The sequence below is a fragment of the Macaca mulatta genome, chromosome 9, assembly GCF_049350105.2.
Source record: "Macaca mulatta isolate MMU2019108-1 chromosome 9, T2T-MMU8v2.0, whole genome shotgun sequence".
Lineage (NCBI taxonomy): Eukaryota > Metazoa > Chordata > Mammalia > Primates > Cercopithecidae > Macaca > Macaca mulatta.
This window is the reverse complement of record NC_133414.1, coordinates 90,276,752-90,298,776: the sequence shown is the minus strand read 5'-3', so window position 1 is coordinate 90,298,776 and position 22,025 is coordinate 90,276,752. Positions and strand designations below refer to the sequence as shown.

The window sequence follows — 22,025 nt, the reverse complement described above, 5'->3', positions numbered from 1 at the left end:
GATCTAAAATTGACACCCTAACATCACAATTAAAACAACCAGAGAGGCAAGAGCAAACACATTCAAAAGCTAGCAGAAGACAAGAAATAACTAAGATCAGAGCAGAACTGAAGGAGATAGAGACAAAAACCCTTCAAAAAATCAGCGAATCCAGTAGCTAGTTTTTTGAAAAGATCAACAAAATTGATAGACCACTGGCAAGACTAATAAAGAAGAAAAGAGAGAAGAATCAAATAGGCACAATAAAAAATGATAAAGGGGATATCACCACCGACCTCACAGAAATACAAACTACCATCAGAGAATACTATAAACACCTCTAGCAAATAAACTAGAAAACCTAAAAGAAATGGATAAATTCCTGGACACATACACCCTCCCAAGACTAAACCAGGAAGAAGTTGAATCCCTGAATAGACCAATAACAGGCTCTGACATTGAGGCAATAATTAAGCCTACCAACCAAAAAAAGTCCAGGACCAGATGGATTCACAGCCAAATTCTACTAGAGGTACAAAGAGGAGCTGGAACCATTCCTTCTGAAACTATTCCGATCAATAGAAAAAGAGGGAATCCTCCCTAACTCATTTTATGAGACCAGCATAATCCTGATAGTAAATCCTGGCAGAGACACAACAAAAAAGGAGAATTTTAGACCAATATCCCTGATGAACATCGATGCAAAAATCCTCCATAAAATACTGGCAAACGGAATCCAGCAGCACATCAAAAAGCTTATCCACCACGATCAAGTCGGCTTCATCCCTGGGATGCAAGGCTGGTTCAACATATGCAAATCAATAAACATAATCCATCACATAAACAGAACCAAAGACAAAAACCATATGATTATCTCAATAGATGCAGAAAAGGCCTTCAACATAATTCAACAGCCTTCCATGCTAAAAACTCTCAATAAACTGGGTATTGATGGAATATATCTCAAAACAGTAAGAGCTATTTATGACAAACCCACAGCCAATATCATACTGAATGGGCAAAAGCTGGAAGCATTCCCTTTTAAAACTGGCACAAGACAAGGATGCCCTCTCTCACCAATCCTATTCAACATAGTATTGGAAGTTCTGGCCAGGGCAATCACTCAAGACAAAGAAATAAAAGGTATTCAATTAGGAAAAGAAGAAGTCAAATTGTCCCTGTTTGCAGATGACATGATTGTATATTTAGAAAACCACATTATCTCAGCCCAAAATCTCCTTAAGCTGATAAGCAGCTTCAGCAAAGTCTCAGGATACAAAATCAATGTGCAAAAATCACAAGTTTTCTTATACACAAGTAACAGACAAACAGAGAGCCAAATCATGAATGAACTCCCATTCACAATAGCTTCAAAGAGAATAAAATACCTAGGAATCCAACTTACAAGGGATGTAAAGGGCCTCTTCAAGGAGACCTATAAACCACTGCTCAATGAAATAAAAGGGGATACAAACAAACGGAAGAACATTCCATGCTCATGGATAGGAAGAATCAATATTGTGAAAATGGCCATACTGCCCAAGGTAATTTATAGATTCAATGCTATCCCCATCAAGCTACCAATGACTTTTTTCACAGAATTGGAGAAAAGCTACTTTAAAGTACATATGGAACCAAAAAAGAGTCTGCATTGCCAAGACAATCCTAAGCCAAAAGAACAAAGCTGGAGGCATCACACTACCTGACTTCAAACTATACTACAAGGCTGCAGTCACCAAAACAGCATGGTACTGGTACCAAAACAGAGATATAGACCAATGGAACAGAACAGAGGGCTCAGAAATAACACCACACATCTACAACCATCTGATCTTTGACAAACCTGACAAAAACAAGCAATAGGAAAAGGATTCCCTACTTAATAAATGGTGCTGGGATGCCAAAATAGACAAATTAGATCTAATTAAACTAAAGAGCTTCTGCACAGCAAAAGAAATTATCATCAGAGTGAATAGGCAACCTACAGAATGGGAAAAAATTTTTGCAATCTATCCATCTGACAAAGGTCTAATATCTAGAATCTACAAACAACTTAAACAAATTTACAAGAAAAAAACAACCCATCAAAAAGTGAGCAAAGGACATGAACAGACACCTCTCAAAAGAAGACATTTATGCAGCCAACAGACATGAAAAAATGCTCATCGTCACTGGTTATCAGAGAAATGCAAATCAAAACCACAATGAGATATCATCTCACACCAGTTAGAATGATGATCACTAAAATGTCAGGAAACAACAGTTGCTGGAGAGAATGTGGAGAAATAGGAACGCTTTTACACTGTTGGTGGGAGTGTAAATTAGTTCACCCATTGTGTAAGACACTACGGTGATTCCTCAAGGATCTAGAACTAGAAATACCACCTGACACAGTAATCACATTACTGGGTATATACCCAAAGGATTATAAATCATGCTACTATAGAGACACATGCACACGTATGTTTATTGTGGCACTATTCACAATAGCAAAGACTTGGAACCACCCCAAATGTCTATCAATAATAAATCGGATAAAGAAAATGTGGCACATATACATGATGGAATACTCTGCAGCCATGAAAAAGGAGTTCATGTCCTTTGTAGGGACATGGATGAAGCTGGAAACCATCATTCTCTGCAAACTATCACAAGGACCGAAAACCAAACACAGCATGTTCTCACTCATAGGTGGGAATTGAACAATGAGAACACCTGGACACAAGGTGGGGAACATCACACACCAGGGTCTTTTGTGGGGTTGGGGGGAGGGGGAGGGATAGCATTAGGAGAAATACCTAATGTAAATGATGAGTTGATGGGTGCAGCAAACCAACATGGTACATGTACACCTATGTAACAAATCTACATATTGTGTACATGTACCCTAGAACTTAAAGTAAAATAATAAAAAAAAGAAAATCATGGTTTATTCACTTAGATTGGTCATTATGTATTAAAGCTTAAGAAATTTATGTAAAATATGCCCTGGAGCTTGTGAGAGTACGGTTGGAGAGGTGGTGAGAACAGATGGGTAGACAGATGATTGAGAGAGAAGAGGCCAGGGGATAAAACAGAGAGGGCGAGAAAGAGAGAGGAAAAAAGAAGGAAGGAAGAAAGAGAATGGGCAAATCACTAAAAACCTGAGCTTAAGGAGAAGAATCATGTTATATTCTGAGCCCACAGACAGACAGACAGACACACACACACACACACACACACACACACAAAAGATGCTTTCATGTCTGAGAGGTTTCAACTGTTGATGAAAGGCTTCCTCACTTATGCAGTTGGGGTAACTGGTGGTTCTTCCCCTCCATTTCCTGGAAGCCAGACTTCACAAATAAGGTTAAGATCAAAGGAGCTCAAGCTTTCACCCTTTATACTTTGGTGGCTTAGAAATGAGTACAGTTTCCCCTACCATGTACCTCTCCCTATCATCAGTCACTTTCTTTCAGGAATGATGGCATTCTACTTCCTTCTAGAATATAAGCTCCTTAGGAGCAGGGTCATGTCATTTGCACCTCTGCATCCATACTGGTGCTAGCATAGAGCAGGCTCTCCATGGACTTATTTAGTAATTTATTCTACAAAAGTTTAACATGCCTACAATGTGCCTGGCCTTCTTCTAAGCCCTGGGTGCAGGACTGTGAGCAGTCACTACCCTCATGCAGTGCATGGTGCTACCTGTTTCCTCCCTCCCTGACACAGAATCCATCTGGGCTTAAGGACATAAATACAACACTTCAAAAATAGATTTAAGAAGCTGTCCACTACACACTCACTAGGATGGCTATAAGAAAAAAAGACAGATGATAACAAGTGGGGAAGATGTGGAGAAATTGGAACCCCCATACATCGCTGTTGGGAATGTCCAGTGGTACAGCCATTTTGGAAAGTAGTCTGGCCGTTTTTCAAAAGGTTAAAGATAGAATTGTCACATGACACAGCAATTCTACTCCTAGATATATACCCAAGGAAAATGAAAACACATGTTCACAGAAAAACTTACACATGAATGTTCATAGCAGCATGAGTCCTAATAGCCAAAAATGAAAACAACCAAAATCTCCATTCATAGGTGAATGGATAAATAAAACGTGGTATACCTGTACAACGGCATATTATACAACCACAAAAAATGAACGAAGTAGTGATACATGCTACAGTATGAATAAACTATAAAAATATTATGCTAATGAAAAGAAGTTAGTCACACAGGACCACATATCGTATAATTTCTTTTATATGGAACTCCCAGAATAGGCAAAGCAATTGAGACAGAAAGAAAATTAGTGACTGCCTACACCTTGGGGTAAGTTGGGGAAATAGGGGGTGGTGATAGCTAAGGAGAATGGGTCTTCTTTCTAGGGTAATGAAAATGTTCTAAAATTGATTGTGGTGATGACTACACAAGTCTGTAAATATACTAAAAACATTTAATTGTATGAAATATATGCAAATACCTCTAAATAAAGTGTTTTAATAATAGAAAAACTTGTTCAATGAATAAAATATTGGTCTTTGGTTTGGAAGTTGGGTGTTTGGAGTTAGCAGGAAAACTTCTACATTAAGTTTGACAATGATTTTAAGAATCTAAAGCTCCTTTCAACACAACTCAATAGTGTAGCAAGAGAGTAGTTCAATTCATCATAGATTTTTAACCCTTTTAAAAAACTGATAATTGGCATCCCATGACAATAAACTGTCTTTTTTTTAATGGCAAAGGCATTAGAAAAAGTCACCAGCTCTTTTTTCAGTAGAAATACAATATCCAAAGTTGCACAGCTGGAGCACATCAATAGACTGAACATTTTTGCTTCCCTGACAACTGTTAGCAACAATGAGTCAGACGGGAAACAGATAGCCCTGTCTTTCTGTCCAGCTGGAATACACTCATTAAATAATAGATGACAACAGAAGTAATGTTAGCAATATTTCAGTATAAATCTTAAAGTAAAATATAATTTAAAAATATGTAATGGATAAGCAATATGTATATTATAGAATAGTGTGTGGGGAGCAAATCTGTTTCCACAACAAAAATGCCAATGAAAACATGAGGTTTATCATTTGCAGCATTCTAAAGTTAGTCCATTAGCTGGATTATTACACTCAAGGTTAGCCTAGCTCAGAAGGTAATTGGCCATTTATTTGTGTCCTGACCACAGGCAATCTGCCCTTCCTAGACCGTGGGAGAGGAAGAAGCTGTGGACTGTGGCCTCAAGGGGTCTCAGTTCAGTGCCTGGTGTGGCTGCAGCTTTCCAGCCTGCTGGGAGGGATGGTGTTTCATACCCGGGGGCAGGTCAGCCCGAGGAACACTGTGTGCCCTCACCACACACACTATCCCATTGCAGCAAACCCTTGTAATGTTTACTTTATAGTTTTGTTGATATGATCTCAACACCATTTCCATGTTTTATTCTGACAGGGCCTTGCCCTGGGTTCCGTGTCTGTGTCTGTTGATTTAGACTTCCATGGTATGCAGAGATCACAAAACTCTTTTCTAAAGCTAAGGCTGGCTACAACACTAGGTAAACTGGCTTAAATAGCACTCTTTGTTTACATTCAAAATGGGTTTTTGAATGTCAACAAAGAAGTCCTCTTGGGTGGCAATGCTGCACATGTGGCATTATTTCTTTGTTTTCTACTCTTAGTTCTAAGGAATAAAATCTTGTCCTTGCCACAGTCACATGCAAATAATAGCAGAGAGCCTTATTAGTAATGGAAAGTTACGATTGATACACCTGGTTGAGATACATTTTGACGCAGATCAAAGTCCTCCCCGAGCATTCAGTCAGCAAGGGCAAGGCTTTCACTCTCTCTGTTCCTATAAAATGAAGGGATTAAATTAGGTGCTTTCTAAGGTCCTTGCTGCCTCTAAGGTATTTTTCCTTTAACTCAGCTAGAAATGGCCTCTGTAGAACCCAATCAATTCTGTTTCTCATTAATATGCAAAATTATTATTATGTGAGAAATTGGCTCTTGGTTACTCATTCAAGAGAAATAATCAGAATTCATAGCAAATGGCATTTATCTTTTTGCATTTAGGATTTTGGCTTTAATTTGAGACTCCCTTCCCGAAATGCAAAATGAAAGAATTTAAAACAAGCAACAGCTAAAAGATTCCTGGCCAAGAAATTGCTTCGGCAGCATCTTGATTTCTCGAGTCATTTTTTTCGACTTTTCTCTGCAGTTGTGTTCTGGCAAATCTGATGGAATCAATATGTCCTTTATGGCCAAACTGTTTTCAGGCTTCATCTAGTCATCTGTTCTAGAAAAAGCCATTAAGTCAGTAAAAAGAAGTTGGGGAAAGTTTTACTGCAGAGAACGAGGTTTTTTTTCTCCCAATACAAAACACTGACCCAAGTGGAAAAGTGTGCATGCAGGAGTTTCAGAAATCAAAGTCAAGATCAGTCTTAACCATGAGCAGAGTTAACTGTGGCCCTGTGATATGTTGGTCTAGTGAAGACTATGACAATAAACTTTTTTCTGCCCTGACTTTCACTCAAACCTCAGAATACAATAGGAAATATCTCCTTTAGGTCAACAAACATCCTATTTTAAAATATAAATTTTCTGGTGAGGTGTCAGAGAGGAAGATGAGCGCGCAGGTGGGGAGTTCAGGGCACAGATGGGAGTGGTGAGATTGTAATGCTGGGCTTTTGGAAAAATCCTCCAAGAACACCAAAGAGCAAGAAAGAAAATATCTCCTGAGACAAATCTCCTCACATTTTCGATTTCATTTCTTCCTCAATAATCTTCATATTTGTTTTTCATTTCAAACCATCTTATATACTTCTGGGAGAAAGGCAAAGTATGAAATTGAACTATTAACTTGGGCTTGGTACTGGCTGAAGCAAAAGGATCCTGCACTTTCTTTCTTTTTTTTTTTTTTTTGAGACAGAGTCTCGCTCTGCCGCCCAGGCTGGAGTGCAGTGGCGTGATCTTGGCTCACTGCAAGCTCCGCCTCCCGGGTTCACGCCATTCTCCTGCCTCAGCCTCCCGAGTAGCTGGGACTACAGGCGCCCGCCACCTCGCCCGGCTAGTTTTTTTGTATTTTTTAGTAGAGACGGGGTTTCACTGTGTCAGCCAGGATGGTCTCGATCTCCTGACCTCGTGATCCGCCCGTCTCAGCCTCCCAAAGTGCTGGGATTACAGGCTTGAGCCACCGCGCCCGGCCCCTGCACTTTCTTAAAGTTGAAAGGAAAAGCCTTCACCCTTTCTTATTTGACAAGATTCTGTAGTTCCAAAAACCTTTTGAGGCCCAAACTTTGAACAGACAAATTCTGTGTTTTGTTTTGTTTTCCTAGCAGATGTGCCTCTAAACAAACCAAAACAACCCCTCTTCTCGAGTGGTGGTACCATCTTTCCAGATTCTGCCTTTAAAAAACTTAGACGGTAAGCAGAGTAGTAGGAGGCTGAGTCCTTTGATTGTGATGTAATACGGGCACACCACACAGCTCGGGGCTGTTCTGGGCACAAAGAAGTTCCACTTGCTCTGATTCTGCAGAGTGAGGAGGAGCGGCAGCAGCCCTGGATTTCTCCCCTTTCAGAGACGCTTCACTCGGGGAAGTCAGTGCTCAAGCACACTAGCCAGGCAGACGGAAAACCTTGGCTGGGTTGTATCCAGCCACTGTAACCCAGGCCCATCCCCTGCAAGGTCATCATTCGCCTCAGCAAGGGGCAGCTTTGGTTCGGAGGAGAGTCAGCAACAGAAATTACAGAAATGGAGCCAATCAACAGCCGGGCCCTTGAGGGATGCTGAACTGAAGTTACCTAAGATGCTGTAGGCTTCTAGTATGAGACCCTCAGATCTGCTGCTGGTACAGAGCCCTTGAGTGAAGACATAATTTGTGTTCTCATCAATTCACCATTTCCATGAAGCCTTCCCAGACCCCTGAAACCCATGTCGATCTCATCATAACTGCCCTCCTTCAACTTTTGGCGCTTTCAGTGTTCATCTCGCCTATTGATTCCAGTTGTTTAGTGTGGCTCACTCAAGGACCATGAGGGAAAACATCCTGAGCTAGTTTGGGGCCTAAGAAAAAGTCCCACGAGGCCATGGCTGAGTGGGGATGTCCACCATGAGCAGACAGGAAGCAGAGCAGTGATATTCCAGCCACATTTCCTGGCAGTGTGCCGATGACATCATCACTTACCTTATTTCCCAGTGGGGAGATGAAGTCCTTCAGCTCTAAGACCACGTATTCTGCCCCTCTTGTATTCTCCCCCAGTGCCCAGCACAGTACTAGAAACATTTATTTACTTGTTTTAAACTATCATTGCAAACTTTCAGCAATTCTAGAATCACCGGCACAGTCTGCACAGCCATTCTATTGGTTTGCTACACAATCTCTGTAATCATCTCAGAACCTTTCATATCACACATCCTTTCTCTCTCTTGCTGTCTCTCACTCCTTCTCTCACTGCATTAGTATAGATGATTGGGGTAATAAAATGCCACACATTAGAGAACACTGACATATGGCATATAATCAAGTGCTTAATTACGTGGCACACATTGCAGGAATTCAGGGATAATGAACATCAGTATGTAGGCATACCCAGTTTGTGAGTGGGTTCTCTTATTTCACAAATATTTATTGAGGGACTGTTCTGCACCAAGACAGTGCTAGGCACTAGAAACAATGGCTAGCAAAACTGGTACACGGGACTCTTTCCTGCCTGTTCCTTTGACACTTACAGGCTCTTCCACTCCCAGCTGTGTATACGTATATGGGTACCCAGAGCAGGGAGCAGGCTACTGCCACCCTGAACCACTGAATGGGGACCTCAGTGCCCAGTTTCCAGCAAACCGTCTTCCACACAATAGGCAATCACTACTTCAATTTTTTTCACCATAGGTTCTGCCTATTCTACGAGTTCATATAATTGGAATCATATAGTATGCACTCCCTTGTGTATGGCTTGCTTCACTCAGAATATTGCATTTAAGATTCATCCATACTGTTGCATGCTATAGATGTTTGCTGTAGTATTGCTGAATAGTATTTCATCACATGGATGTACCACAATTCATGATGTACCACTGCTATTCGTGAACATCTGGACTATTCCCAGCTTGGGGGCCTGCTTCCTTCTTGCCTGTCATTTTGCCTTTTTCCTGCTTATATGGGCCATCCTCCCGTATTGAAGAGACTGGTCCATAGAGACATACTGACAATGGTTGCAGCTACTTGCTGAGTGACATTAGCAAGTTGTTAGACTTCTCTGACTCTCCATTTGCTCTTCTAGGGACAATAGTGATAATACTTAGTAATACCTTAGAGTGGGAAGGAACTCAAAGAACCAGAGCCTGGAACATCACAGTATTTAATATGACAGCTTTATTTTTATGACTATTATATTAGTTTTCTATGGCTGCTATAAGCAAGAACCACAAACTTGATGGCTTAAAACAACAGAAATGTATTCTCTCACAGTTCTGGAGTCTAAAACCCAAAATCAAGGTGTAGGCAGACTCATACTGCCTTTATAGGCTCTAGAGGAAAATTTGTTCCATGTGTTTCTCTGAGCTTCTGGTGTTGACAGCAAACCCTGGCATTATTTGGCTTGCAGATACATCATTCCAATCTCGACCTCTATCTTCACATGCATCCTTCCAGTAATTTTTGTCTCTGTGTCTCTACTCCTCTTGTCGTGAGGACACCAGTCACACTGGAATACAGGCCCACCCTCCTGCAATATGACCACATCATACCTAATTACATATACGATTACCCTATTTCCAAATAAAATTCACACTTTAATATTCCAGGAAGATCATGAATTTGAGAACATTATCCAACTCCATACAACTACTCCCCAACTAAACTGTAAAATCATTTACTTAAAGGATTGTGTTTTATGTCATATTCTTGTACATCCCTCAGTGGTCAATAAATGTTTAAGTGAAGCAGAAATGGACAATGATGATGGATTTAAGTTGTACTTTGAGGATTGGTAAGAAGAAAAGATCGAACAGCAGAATAAAGCATAGAATTTTAGCCTCGGTTTCTGTAGGTTTCAATGTATATTTTTTGGGAAGTTTTGGAGTCAAGAAACTAATATACCTTCATGTAGCTAATCGGAGGTTCATGTTGTTCCACCTAGGAGACTTAATAAAAAAAATAAAGTTAGAAAAAGATTGAAAGTGATTTTAAGATTTTATTTCAGCTATAGTAAGACATTTCTTTAACATTTATTCTCAGATAAAACAGTGCTCTGACATTCTCCTAGACCTGGTGAATTCCCTCTAGGAGCAGAGGCTGCTGAAATATATAAACACTGCACCACAAAAATCATTCACTTCCCAGTTCTTCAGGTAAGAAGAGAAAAAAAATAAAGTTCAAATTCCCTGTTTACATGAGATAGATATTAATAGGGACCACATGTATCCTGATTTATTTTGTACCTTCTCTGTTGTTTATGTAACCTTGCCCTGATGGCCAAATTCCATAGGATTAGGGTATGCCAAGTGTTAGAATCACAATCAGATATAAATTAGATGAAGTTTCAGTCTTATTATCAATAATATGTAATTATAGACATATAAAGGATATATGAAGCCTACCTGGTTTCTTCTTATGGTCTTCAATCATTTTTTTGAATAAAAAGATATAAAGCCTCCCCAGTAGTGCTATGTCTCAAAGATTACGAAACATTTCTAGTAGAAAAAAAAAAAATACCCCACAAAATGACCATTTTTCTCATTGGTAGTCTTCTGTGTAGTCCGCAACCTGTTTGTAGGAATATACATTTTTCCTAAAAGACTCAACAAAAATGCTTTTATTTTGAAAGTAAGCAAAATAAACCAAAAAGCATTTACATTTTTCTGAACTCACTACAGTTCTAAAGTAGTTTCTCTTCACCCCACTAAAATAATTGCTTGAAAGTTTGCCTAACTATCCAAACCAATTCCCACATGTCATAAGAGAAAACAGTGAAGCCAACTATATAGTTAAGCAAAAAAGGTCACCTGCTTACATAGTGAAGGTATAGAACAAAAAAACAAAGGAGCTCCTGGGATGTCAAATATGATCCATGCATGCTCTTCCACTTTTACTAAATTTTATCAATTATAATCTAGTTTGATTTAATCCCCAAAGAGTTAGATTAAAATTCAAACTCTTGCTGAGAGAGATAACTAAGAAAAAAAATAAATCAAATTAAATCCCACATGTCTAGGTATATTTATAATATCAGATGATGCCTTGGTAGGGACCTGAGGGAATGAGACCTTGTGCAAACACATTTTTACAAGTATGAGAACCACATTTGCGATACTCCTTATGGTTCAGAGAGTATCTCCTTATTTTTCCCATAATATCTTTATAAGAATCTAACAGAGGTTTTTCTTAAATTGACATTAAATTCACGAAACATAGAATTAAGGACTTAAAAACGTACATATCAGTGGCATTTAGTACATTCACAATGTGGTAAAATCACTACCTCTATCTAGTTCCAAAACATTTTCATCATTCCAAAATAAAACCTCATACCCATAAAGCTGGTACTCCCCATTTCCCCTTCCCCTCACCCCCAGACAACCACCAATCTGCTATCTCTATGAATTTACCTCTTCTTACTGTGTCACATCTATAGCCATTACATTATGAATGACACAAAACATTAAGAATATATTTTCTCAATATTCAAATATTATTCTCTGATTCAGCAAAGAAATCATTGACAAATGGAATAAGTAAAGTTCCAATACATGACATTATATTTAGTTTAAAGAATTTGTATGCATATGAGAAATAGGCTAACAGTTGGCCAAATATAATACTTAATGACAATAAATGTATTGTGAAAAGAATTAGAGCATTGGATGCAACTTCATTTGTCAGATCATTGTTGAATTACAACATTTGGCTAAGGATACAAGAATTAGACAAAAATCAACAAAAAATTCTGGCAGAATCAGTTAGCTATGTGGAATTCACAATGAAGAGTATTTTTATTCGTTTTTAAATGTGGCTACAAATTCTGAACAATAAAATTATAATAATTTGTGTATGTACATATGCATATTTTGGGAAAACTGGTTATTAGACATTTTCCAGTATAGCAATACCCTCAAGCATTAATGACTTGAGTCTTTCAAAAGAGAAGAATAATAATACTGATTGCATAAGGTTAGCATGAGTTTCTCCTAGTGCAATTTCTGGCAAAGAGTAAGTGCAGTAAATGCTAGCTATTGTTATTTACAGAGAGCCAAACTGAAGTTCATTGGAGTTAAGTAATCAGCCAAAGGTAGTTTAGTTTGTAAAATGATACACTATATTATAAGCTTTTTTAAGACATGGACTTTGTCTCATTCAACTGGAAGACATTCCCAGCACCTTGAGAAAAATTCACATATTTGATACTCCAGTGTGCTACAGAAAATTATTTTGAGGACTCTAATCCAGAAGAAAGAGCACTAGATTTATTGTTGGGAAGACTGGGCTTGGGTGTCACCATTGCCACTAATTCAACAGAGAATTTTCACAAGTCATTTATTGATCATCTCAAACCCTTCACACTTGTGTTCAACTTTGATCCCCCTAAAATTTGTACTAACACTGAGTGTTTATACTGTTACAGCAGTATCAGTCAGACTCAATCGCAAGCTTCGCAGGTCATGTAATGCTATTTAATATCAAGTATAACATATTGAAAGTCAAGGATAAGAGTTACAGGATTAAGTTGATGCCAGTAAAAAATTAAGTATTTGTAACAACAAGCAAGAACTTTGCAATGTGACTGTGTAAGACAGTGCAGTCAGGGTAGAACTGGTTCTACTCTAATAATGACAGCACTAAAAGAGTATTTAAATATCACAATAAAGTTGGATGCTTTCTGTGTCAATGTGAGGCTACACTGTATTATAATTATTGCAATTAAAATATTATACATACATATATTATACATATATGACAATTATAATTATTGTAATTATTCTAAGTAATTATATGTAATATATTTGATTATATACAATTATGTGTGATATATTTAATTATATAATAAATATATTATAAACTATATAAGTAAAATTATTATTGTTATTAATTTCCATGCTACTTGATCTCAATAAAGCTTCTGGCATAAATGCCAGTATTGAAAACTGTGCTGTGAACGCACAGAAGTGAGGACACCTATGACAGTCCACGTTCTTCTAGTGTGCTTTTCACTTTGGAAGCAGTTTTGATGTCTTGCTATCCAGCTGTCTTTCTTCTATGGGTATGTTTGGTTCATCCTGGTATTCACAAGGAAGGTTATATCTTCCAGCTGAGGGTTCCTCTGGGATGGTAAAGGCCTAGAGGTAGCAGAGACTGATCAGTTTCCCAACAGGCTTCTACCTCCGCTTCCATCCTTTTCGACCATATGAAATTTATAATATTTGACTGCTTCTAACCTTCATAGAGTTCAACCTTAAATTTTCACTTTGTTCTCAAGGAAACTTCTGGAGACACTTGGGTTTTGCTATTTGGACTTCTTTCTATTTGCAGTGTTCTGCTTCATTTGTAACTTGAAAAAGACAGTTCCTAATATGTGAATCAGGGTTTAAGGATATGCTTTCTAAATGAAAAGAATTCCTTTCTCATACTCAAGCACTAGCTAAAATCACTCTAAACAAACATAAGATAGCTATTTGATACATAAAGGAGAGACTGGAGTGACAAATATCAGTAACCTCTTAATGGTAAATAATTTGAAGAAAGAGCACAAACCACCAGATAATGAATATCTGTTCAGTCATGACTAAATTTTACTTTATCCATTAAAAGTTTTAAATTATTCAATTTAACCAATAAAAATAGGCTCACACAATTCAAATAAATGCCACATGGGTTGTAGATATACAACATACATACAACAAATAGCAAATATATTTTCTAGGTCTGCCCACTGGGAGAGCCTAGAAACAGCAACACTCCAATAGTAATGAACTCATAAGTGCCCAGATCTTGGTTTCTAAATCTCATTCTCCAATAAAAAGAACTAGAGATCCTTGGAGGAGTATGTAATAGTTAATTTCAGGGCTGTATCAGGGAAAATATAAAAATAAGCATGGTTCATTTTGTGATAGCAGAAAGTAAAGAAGTGTTCGAAAACATGATGAAGATGGCCAGGCACGGTGGCTCACGCCTGCAATCCCAGCACTTTGGGAGGCCGAGGGGGGCGGATAACAAGGTCAAGAGATCGAGACCATCTGGTCAACATGGCAAATCCCCGTCTCTACTAAAAACACAAAAATTAGCCAGGGGTGGTGGCGCATGCCTGTAGTCTCAGCTACTCAAGAGGCTGAGGCAGGAGAATCGCTTGAACCCAGGAGGCGGAGGTTGCAGTGAGCTGAGATCGCGCCACTGTACTCCAGACTGGGCGACAGTGCAAGACTGTCAAAAAAAAAAAAAAAAAACAATGATGAAGACGTGATGAAAGGCACAGGAGCCAACCCAAAAGTGCTCCCAATAGCCAAAGTTTGAATAGTTTGAAAAAAAAAAAAAAAGAATGATAGTTTGGGATTAGAATAAAAAGAATAATGTAAATATTTATGAGTCCATACTGATATTAATTTTTTAATGAATAAAGAAATAAATGGGAAAAGGAAGAACCACTGTTTCTTACAGAAAAATTCCAATTATTACATGTAGAAAGTATGAAGAAAATAGTATGTCATCATTAGAGTACCACAACAATAATCCACCGACAGCAACAAAAATTCATGGGCAAAGATTTAAAAAGAAATGGAGTATTTTCATAGTCACAATGTATCTTCTCCAAAATAAATACTTATTAGTTGCAAGGAAAAAACAATAACCACACAGTGGAGAAAGGAGCAAACACCACCTAACCAAACAATCAAGATTAGCATCACTAGTAACAAAACTTATTGATGTCATACACCCTCTTAGGATGTGATGCACAAAAAAGGGAACATTGCCTTTCTGCTATCCTTCCCAAAACGCAAAACCTCAGTCTAATCATGAAACATATTAGACAAGCCCAAATTGAGAAATGTTCTACAAAACATCTGACCTGAATTCTTTACAGTTATCAAGATCATAAAAGACCAGGAAAAACCGAGAAACTGTCACAGATTGCAGAAGAGACAATTAAAAGCAATGTGGGATCAAGTTTCTGGAACAGGAAAATAAGGATGTTAGTAAAAATAAAAAATTTTTTTTAAAAAAGGATGAGATCTGAATAAAGTCTAAATTATATTAATAGGATTATATCAATGTTAATTTCTTAGTTTTCATAATTGTTATGTGGTTATACAATATGTTAACCATAGAGAAGGCTGGGTGAAAGGCATATAAGAAATATACTGAATTTACAAATTTTCTATAAGTCTAAAATTAAGTCAAAATAGGAGAAATGCAATTTAAAAGAAAATATAATACAGTGGAACAAATTCTATAAAGACGTCCCCATATTTGCATTCTAGTCTGAGTAGTATCATTACTTTATTCTGTACCTTTTGGCAAATCTGTTCTCTCTGCTGGGCCTCAGTTTCTTTTTTAAAATAAGGGGAAGAGACCAGATAGTCTTTAAGGTTCTACAATTAATTCAAAGAGTCTTGTTCATTGTCTTAGAGTATGAGAATGCTGTCTATGCTCTACTCACCAGGCTAATGATTTCAATTGGTTCTCTTTACAAAGAAATAAATGGTTATTATAGAAAAGTTGGAATATTCAGGAAATCACATCACATGTTAGAATATATTCTTCCAATCCTTTATTAATGTATAAATATATGTGTGATGTGATTTTTATGAAAACAGCATCATAAAAATAGTATCATATAATACACAATATTTTCTTTCTCCTTAAAACTCTTCCCCTGCTTCACTGAGATATAATTAGCATATAATAAACTATACATATTTACTAAACATGTTTTGACGATTCTTGACATATATGCACACCAGCAAAACCACAATCAATGTAATGAGCATACTCATCACCCTGAAAAGTTTTCTTATATCTCTTTGTAATCCCTTCCTACACCCCTCAATGTCTCTCTTTCCTCTCCACTTTTTTCTTAAGCAACCACTGATCTGCTATTACTCTTGATTCATCCGCGTTTTCCAAAAATTACATAAATGGAATTATAAACTATATACTTGTTTTGTTTGGCTTTCTGTAATCCCCTAATGGGTTATTCTTGCCAGCTGCACAGACAAAACCAATTCACTGAGATCATGGTATTGCAGTAAAGAAACAGTTTAATTAATGCAGAGCTAGCCATGCAAAAGGACTGGAGTTATTATTCAAATTGGTCTCCCCGAGAACTCAGAGATTAGTGTTTTTATAAATGATTTGATGGGCAGGGGCCTAGGGAATGAGTGCTTCTGATTGGTTGAGGATGAAATCATAGGAGTGTAGAAAATAGTCCTTGTGCACTGAATCCATCTCTCAGTGAGGTCCACAGTACCAGTTGAGTCACGAGTCCCAGGACCAGATGGAGTCAGTCAGTTGCCAGAATGCAAAAGTCTAAAAAACATCTCAAAAGATCAATCTTAGGTTCTACAATAGTGATGTTATATATAGGAGCAATAAGGGAAGTAACAAATCTTGTGACCTCTGACCACATGACCTGACTAGCAAGGGATTATAGAAAATCAAGCTAGGGGACAATAGCTGGTTATCATTCAAGTACACCTGCATTTCAGAAGAATTTAGGTGCCTCCCATAACTCTAATTTCGTGAACTTTCATTAGTATTACAAAGGTGGTTTCAGTCCCTGAGCAAGAAGGTTCATTTTAGGGAGGGACCTATTATTATCCTTGCTTCAAAGTTTAACTGTAAACTAAATTATTCCAGTGCTTAGCTTGGTCTATCCTCAGGGGTGAGCAAAGACAGCCAGCCTGTGAAGCTAGAAGCAAAATGGAGTCAGCCATGCTAGACTTCTCTCACTGTCATAATCTGTAAAGATAGTTTCATTTCTTCTCTCAGCATAATTATTTTGAGATTCATCCATATTCTTATGTGTATCAAGAGTTCATCCCTTGTTACAGCTGAGCAATATTCCGCTGTGTAGCTGTAGCACAAGTTGCCTACCCACTCACCTGTTGATGGACCACTTGAGTTGTTTTCAGTTTGGGACTATTACGTAGTGAATCACTATGAATATTTCTGCAGTTTTTGTTTGGACATATGTTTTTTTTTCTCTTGGATAAGTACCTAAGAGTGGAATGACTGGAGTGTATGGTAAGTGTATGCTTAACTTTTAAATAGTTTTCTAAAGCAATAACAACACTTCACATTCCCACCAGCAGTGTATGAGACTTCCAGTTACTTCACAGACTCAAGACAAAATTGGTATAGTCAGTTGCTTTCATTTCAGCCACTTTTTAACACTTTAACAAACCTTTAATTCCAAAAGAAAGTAATCTATAATGGTCAGTAATGTGCAACATACTTTCATGTTTCTTTCATAGGTATCTATGTAATACAAGTTTATTTGTATATTTGCAATATACAATAACCTATCTTAGATATGAGTCCTAACAGGATGAAAATATTTTCTTGCAACTATTACTTTATGCCTATGGAGGGTCTGAACTTGTAATGTCCTCCTGTCTTACATCCAAGTTAATGACAGTGCCCTCTCAAAGTTTTTCAGAAATTATTAATGACCTAATTTCATTTAAAAAATTATTTCAGCAAATATGAAAATAGAAAATCCTGTTATTCTTTATCCATTCATAATATGAGAAAAAAAGACCTGATACATTCCTCTATAGAAAAAGTGGGTTTAGAGAACAGTTCTGATAGTATTTCACATGATAAAGTATCAGAAAGTCTAATAAGCAGCTCCCATGACCGGGCGCGGTGGTTCACGCCTGTAATCCCAGCACTTTGGGAGGCGGAGGCGGGCGGATCAGGAGGTCAGGAGATCGAGAACATCCTGGCTAACACGGTGAAACCCCGTCTCTACTAAAAATACAAAAAAAATAGCCCGGCGTGGTGGCAGGCGCCTGTAGTCCCAGCTACTCAGGAGGCTGAGGCAGGAGAATGGCGTGAACCCGGGAGGCGGAGCTTGCAGTGAGCCAAGATCGCGCCACTGCACTCCAGCCTGGGCAACAGAGACTCCGTCTCAAAAAAAAAAAAAAAAAAAAAAAAAAAATCTAATAAGCAGCCCCCTTGCTCAGGGGGATAAAATGATTTCAATGTATTTCTCTCCGAATAGCTTAGTAACTCCAAGTGATTTTCAAATTGGGGGGCAGATTACTGGCATTGAGTTCATAAAATTTAGATCTATCTTGAATAGGGACATTATAGAAACCAAGAACATCTCTAATCCTGCACAACTGGTGGATTGTGGAGTTAGGGACTACATGACCCAAGTCATCAGCTAAATGTGCCAAGAGATTGAACTGTGAGCAACCATCTTCCAGGGGAATGTCTCACCAATTACTAGGAAGAAATGAGCCAAAAACTTCTTTAACATGATTCCAAACGACTCTGGAGACCTTCAGGTGGTGTATATGTTTGGCTTTGTAAGGGTGGACACACCGGGATAAGTTCTTTTTTCACCTCTTTTACTGTCTCAGCAACCACTGGCTCTTTCTGTTTTCTGGATCGAGACCAAAATTCTCTTCAGGTGCTCCACATAAAGACTCTTCTGATAATGCCGGACACAGATTGCGCCACCATCTTCAATGAGATCCATTTCGGCCATTCTAATATGAGAGTGTAGGGGTATCTCACTGTGGATTTAATTTGCAATTCCCTAAAGTCTAAAGTTAGTAAGCCTCTTTACATGTGCTTATTTGCCATCCTTATATCTTCTTTGGTGAAGATGTTTAAATCTCCACCATTTTTAATTGGGTTGTCCCTCTTTTTATTATTGAGTTGTAAGATATCTTCATATATTCTAGGTGAATGTCCTTTGTTTGATATATGTTTTACAAACATGTTTTCCCAATCTGTGGCTCATCTTTTCATTTTTTTAAACTGTTGTTATAATTAGAGTTCATGCTTTGTATAATACTTAAAATTTTGCAAATCTCTGGTCACTAAGATTTTCTCACCTATGTTTTTCTCCAGAAGTTTGGCAGTTTTAGATTTGACAATGGGTTTATAATCCATTAATCCATTTGGAGTTGATTTTTATATATGATATGAGGTAGAGATCAACATTCTGTTGGTTTTTTTTTTTTTTGGTTTTATTTTGTTGTAGTTTTTGCATATGAATATCTATTGCAGAGACATTTCTTGAAAAGATCATCGTTTCCTAATTTGCTTGTCATAGCATCATTACCAAAAATAGGTTTCTATGTACTGATCATTTCTGGATTCTCTGCTTTGCTTCATTGATCTTTTTTTTATCTTTACACCAGTAACACATTGTTTTGATTACTGTAACTACGTATAATAGTAAGCCTTGAAATCAGGTAGTGATAGCCATTCAACTTTGTTCCTATTTTTTAAATTTGATTTGACTATTCAAAACCCCGTGAATTTTCATATATATTTTAAAATCAATCTGTCAATGTCTACAAAAAAAATCCTTCTGGAATTGCAATTTGAGTGTGTTGAACCTACAGATTACTTAAGAGAATGTTGTTTTAACAATATTATGTTTTGACTCATGAACATGATATATATTCCCCATTCAACTAAGATCTTTAATTGATCTCAGCAATGCTTTATAGTTTTTAGTGTGCAGGTCTTTCACATCTATTGTCAAATTTATTCCTAAGTATTTCCTGTGTTTTGATATTACTATAAATGATATTTTGATTTGCAATTGCTAATTCTTAGTACATAGAACCATAACTAATTTATGTATATTGACCTCGTGTCCAGCAACCTTAATGAACTCATTTATTATAGCAGCTCTTTTGTAGATCCTGTAGAATTTCTAAATAGATAATCATGTTGTCTCCAAGTATAAGGTAATTTTACTTCTTCTTTTCCTGTGTGTTTGCTTTCAATTTCTTTAATTTCCAACCTGCTTTGCTCTCACTGTCTGAATTGATAAAAAAGTGTGTGAGGTATCATGGGTCAAATAGACATTGCTCAAAGTAGTTACACTTAAATCATTTTACTGGAAGCCACCCAGAGTCTCAAGTACAGAAGGAAACCACAGCAGCAACAGGATATGAAGTGGATGGCCTGGAGCAGGAGCTGGGAGCAGGGAAATTGAGGGTGATTGAACTAAAGCCAGATCTCCAAATGCCAAGGAACCAGCCCCGGGGAGGCTTCCCCCTTGGAGCCTCTACCCCCATGACATCAAAAATTTAGACACTCGACATGCAGTGAGCATCAGTGATCAGGCAGTCAGTGTTGGACAGAGAAGTATCAATAACTAACAGAGAGAACAACAAAACCAGTCAGTTAAATAAGGAACTCTTGTCCTCTTCCTCCCTCGTCTCTGTTCCAACACAATGAAGGGTTTGAGCCCAGAAGAAGGGAGTAAGAAGGGTTAACTGAGTTCATTTTCACCCCCGATGTGAGGTAGAGAAATGTAGAATAAAAGATCACATCATGCATCCTCTACCCTGACACACACATATACACTGCCGTCCCTGGAGCCACAAGCCTTTCCTATGATAGAGAGAAATTTTTAAATCAGATATGAGATTAGAATTTCAAAAAGATCAGATTTCCAATAATCAAAGTACCCAGGAAATTGTAAAATTTTCCTAAGATGTCATTAAGGGATCTGCTATCCAGCATGAAATGGAGGTTCAACATAGGTCAACATAGGTCAATGGGGGGCTGTGACAATTGAAAAATAACAATTCAATGTTGTACTCCAACCAGTTAAAAGGTTAATAATCCAGATGTACCTGACTTAAAGATGTATCTCTATTAAATTAGTTGACTCAGTATAAATAATGAATTTATCTGGACAAAACTTGTTAAAAAGACTTTCCTGTTTGATGCTAGAACAACCTTTGCCAAAGTGGCAGACCCTGATATGGTTTGGCTGTGTCCCCACCCAAATCTCATCTGAAATTGTCACTCCCACAATCCCCACATGTCATGGGAGGAACCTGGTGGAAGATGATTGAATTATGGGGGCGGGTCTTTCCTGTGCTGTTCTCATGATAGTGAATGAGTCTCATGCAATCTAATGGTTTTAAAAATGGGAATTTCCCAGCACAAGCTCTCTTTTGTCTGCCACCGTGTGAGATGTGCCTTTCACCTTTCATCATAATTGTGAGGCCTCCCCAGCCATGTGGAACTGTAAGTCCAGCAAGGCTCTTTGTTTTGTAAATTGCCCAGTCTAGGATATATCTTCATCAGCAGTGTGAAAACAGACTAATACAGACCCCATGCCCTGGGACCCTTTGAACAGGGCTGGAGGAAGCAGCTGCAAGCTTTCAAAGCAAGTAGTCTTACAGAATGAGAGGATTTAGGTAAAATGCATTTGTTGGGCCTCTATCCCCTTAGCAGTAAAGAGAAAAAGATTGTAGTGTATTCTCTCTGATCATCTTAGTTCTACTTTCTTTGCTTTTATAAAATGGCCAATTAATATTTTCCTCCTGCTTTTACATGTTTGGGATTTATCTCAGAAAGAATCATCCATTCCTCAAATACACAATGCCTATGCATGACTATGAACCTCAGCACATGTTTCTCCCTTGCTTCTTTCCCACTCGCCACCTGGAAAACACTCCCTCATCCTTCAAGCTCAGCTTCTGTGAATCTTTCTCACCCCCTCCCCATGTGAGAATGTCTGCTGCCCTTCTCCGATTCTCACAGCACTCAGTTTATTCCTCCATGCAAAGAGTTTTTTTAAAAGATATTGAGTCATATCTGCTGTCTTCTCTTTAATCCATCCCTCCTTTCAATAGAAAACTCAGCTTCTGACCAGTTTACAAGCGATTCTCCATGATATAAACTTTAGGTAATGGAAGAACAAAAATGGTGAAAGCAATCAGAGAGGCTATGCTGATCTATACAGTAGAGAGATAACCTGAGAGGGAACTGGAGAGCATCAAAGAATCCTGCATGAGCCTACTTTGAGGGAGAATTTGGGGGAGTTTTCAATGAAAGAGGAAAGAGCTTTCAACAAATGGTGCTGGAATA

At 37.9% G+C, this 22,025-nt stretch overlaps 1 pseudogene; it reads right to left on the bottom strand.

Annotated features, from left to right (window-relative positions):
* Nucleotides 1-18,172: 18,172 nt before the first annotated feature.
* On the bottom strand, nucleotides 18,173-18,638 carry LOC100428975 (large ribosomal subunit protein mL50 pseudogene; annotated as a pseudogene).
* Between the last annotated feature and the right edge of the window lie 3,387 nt (nucleotides 18,639-22,025).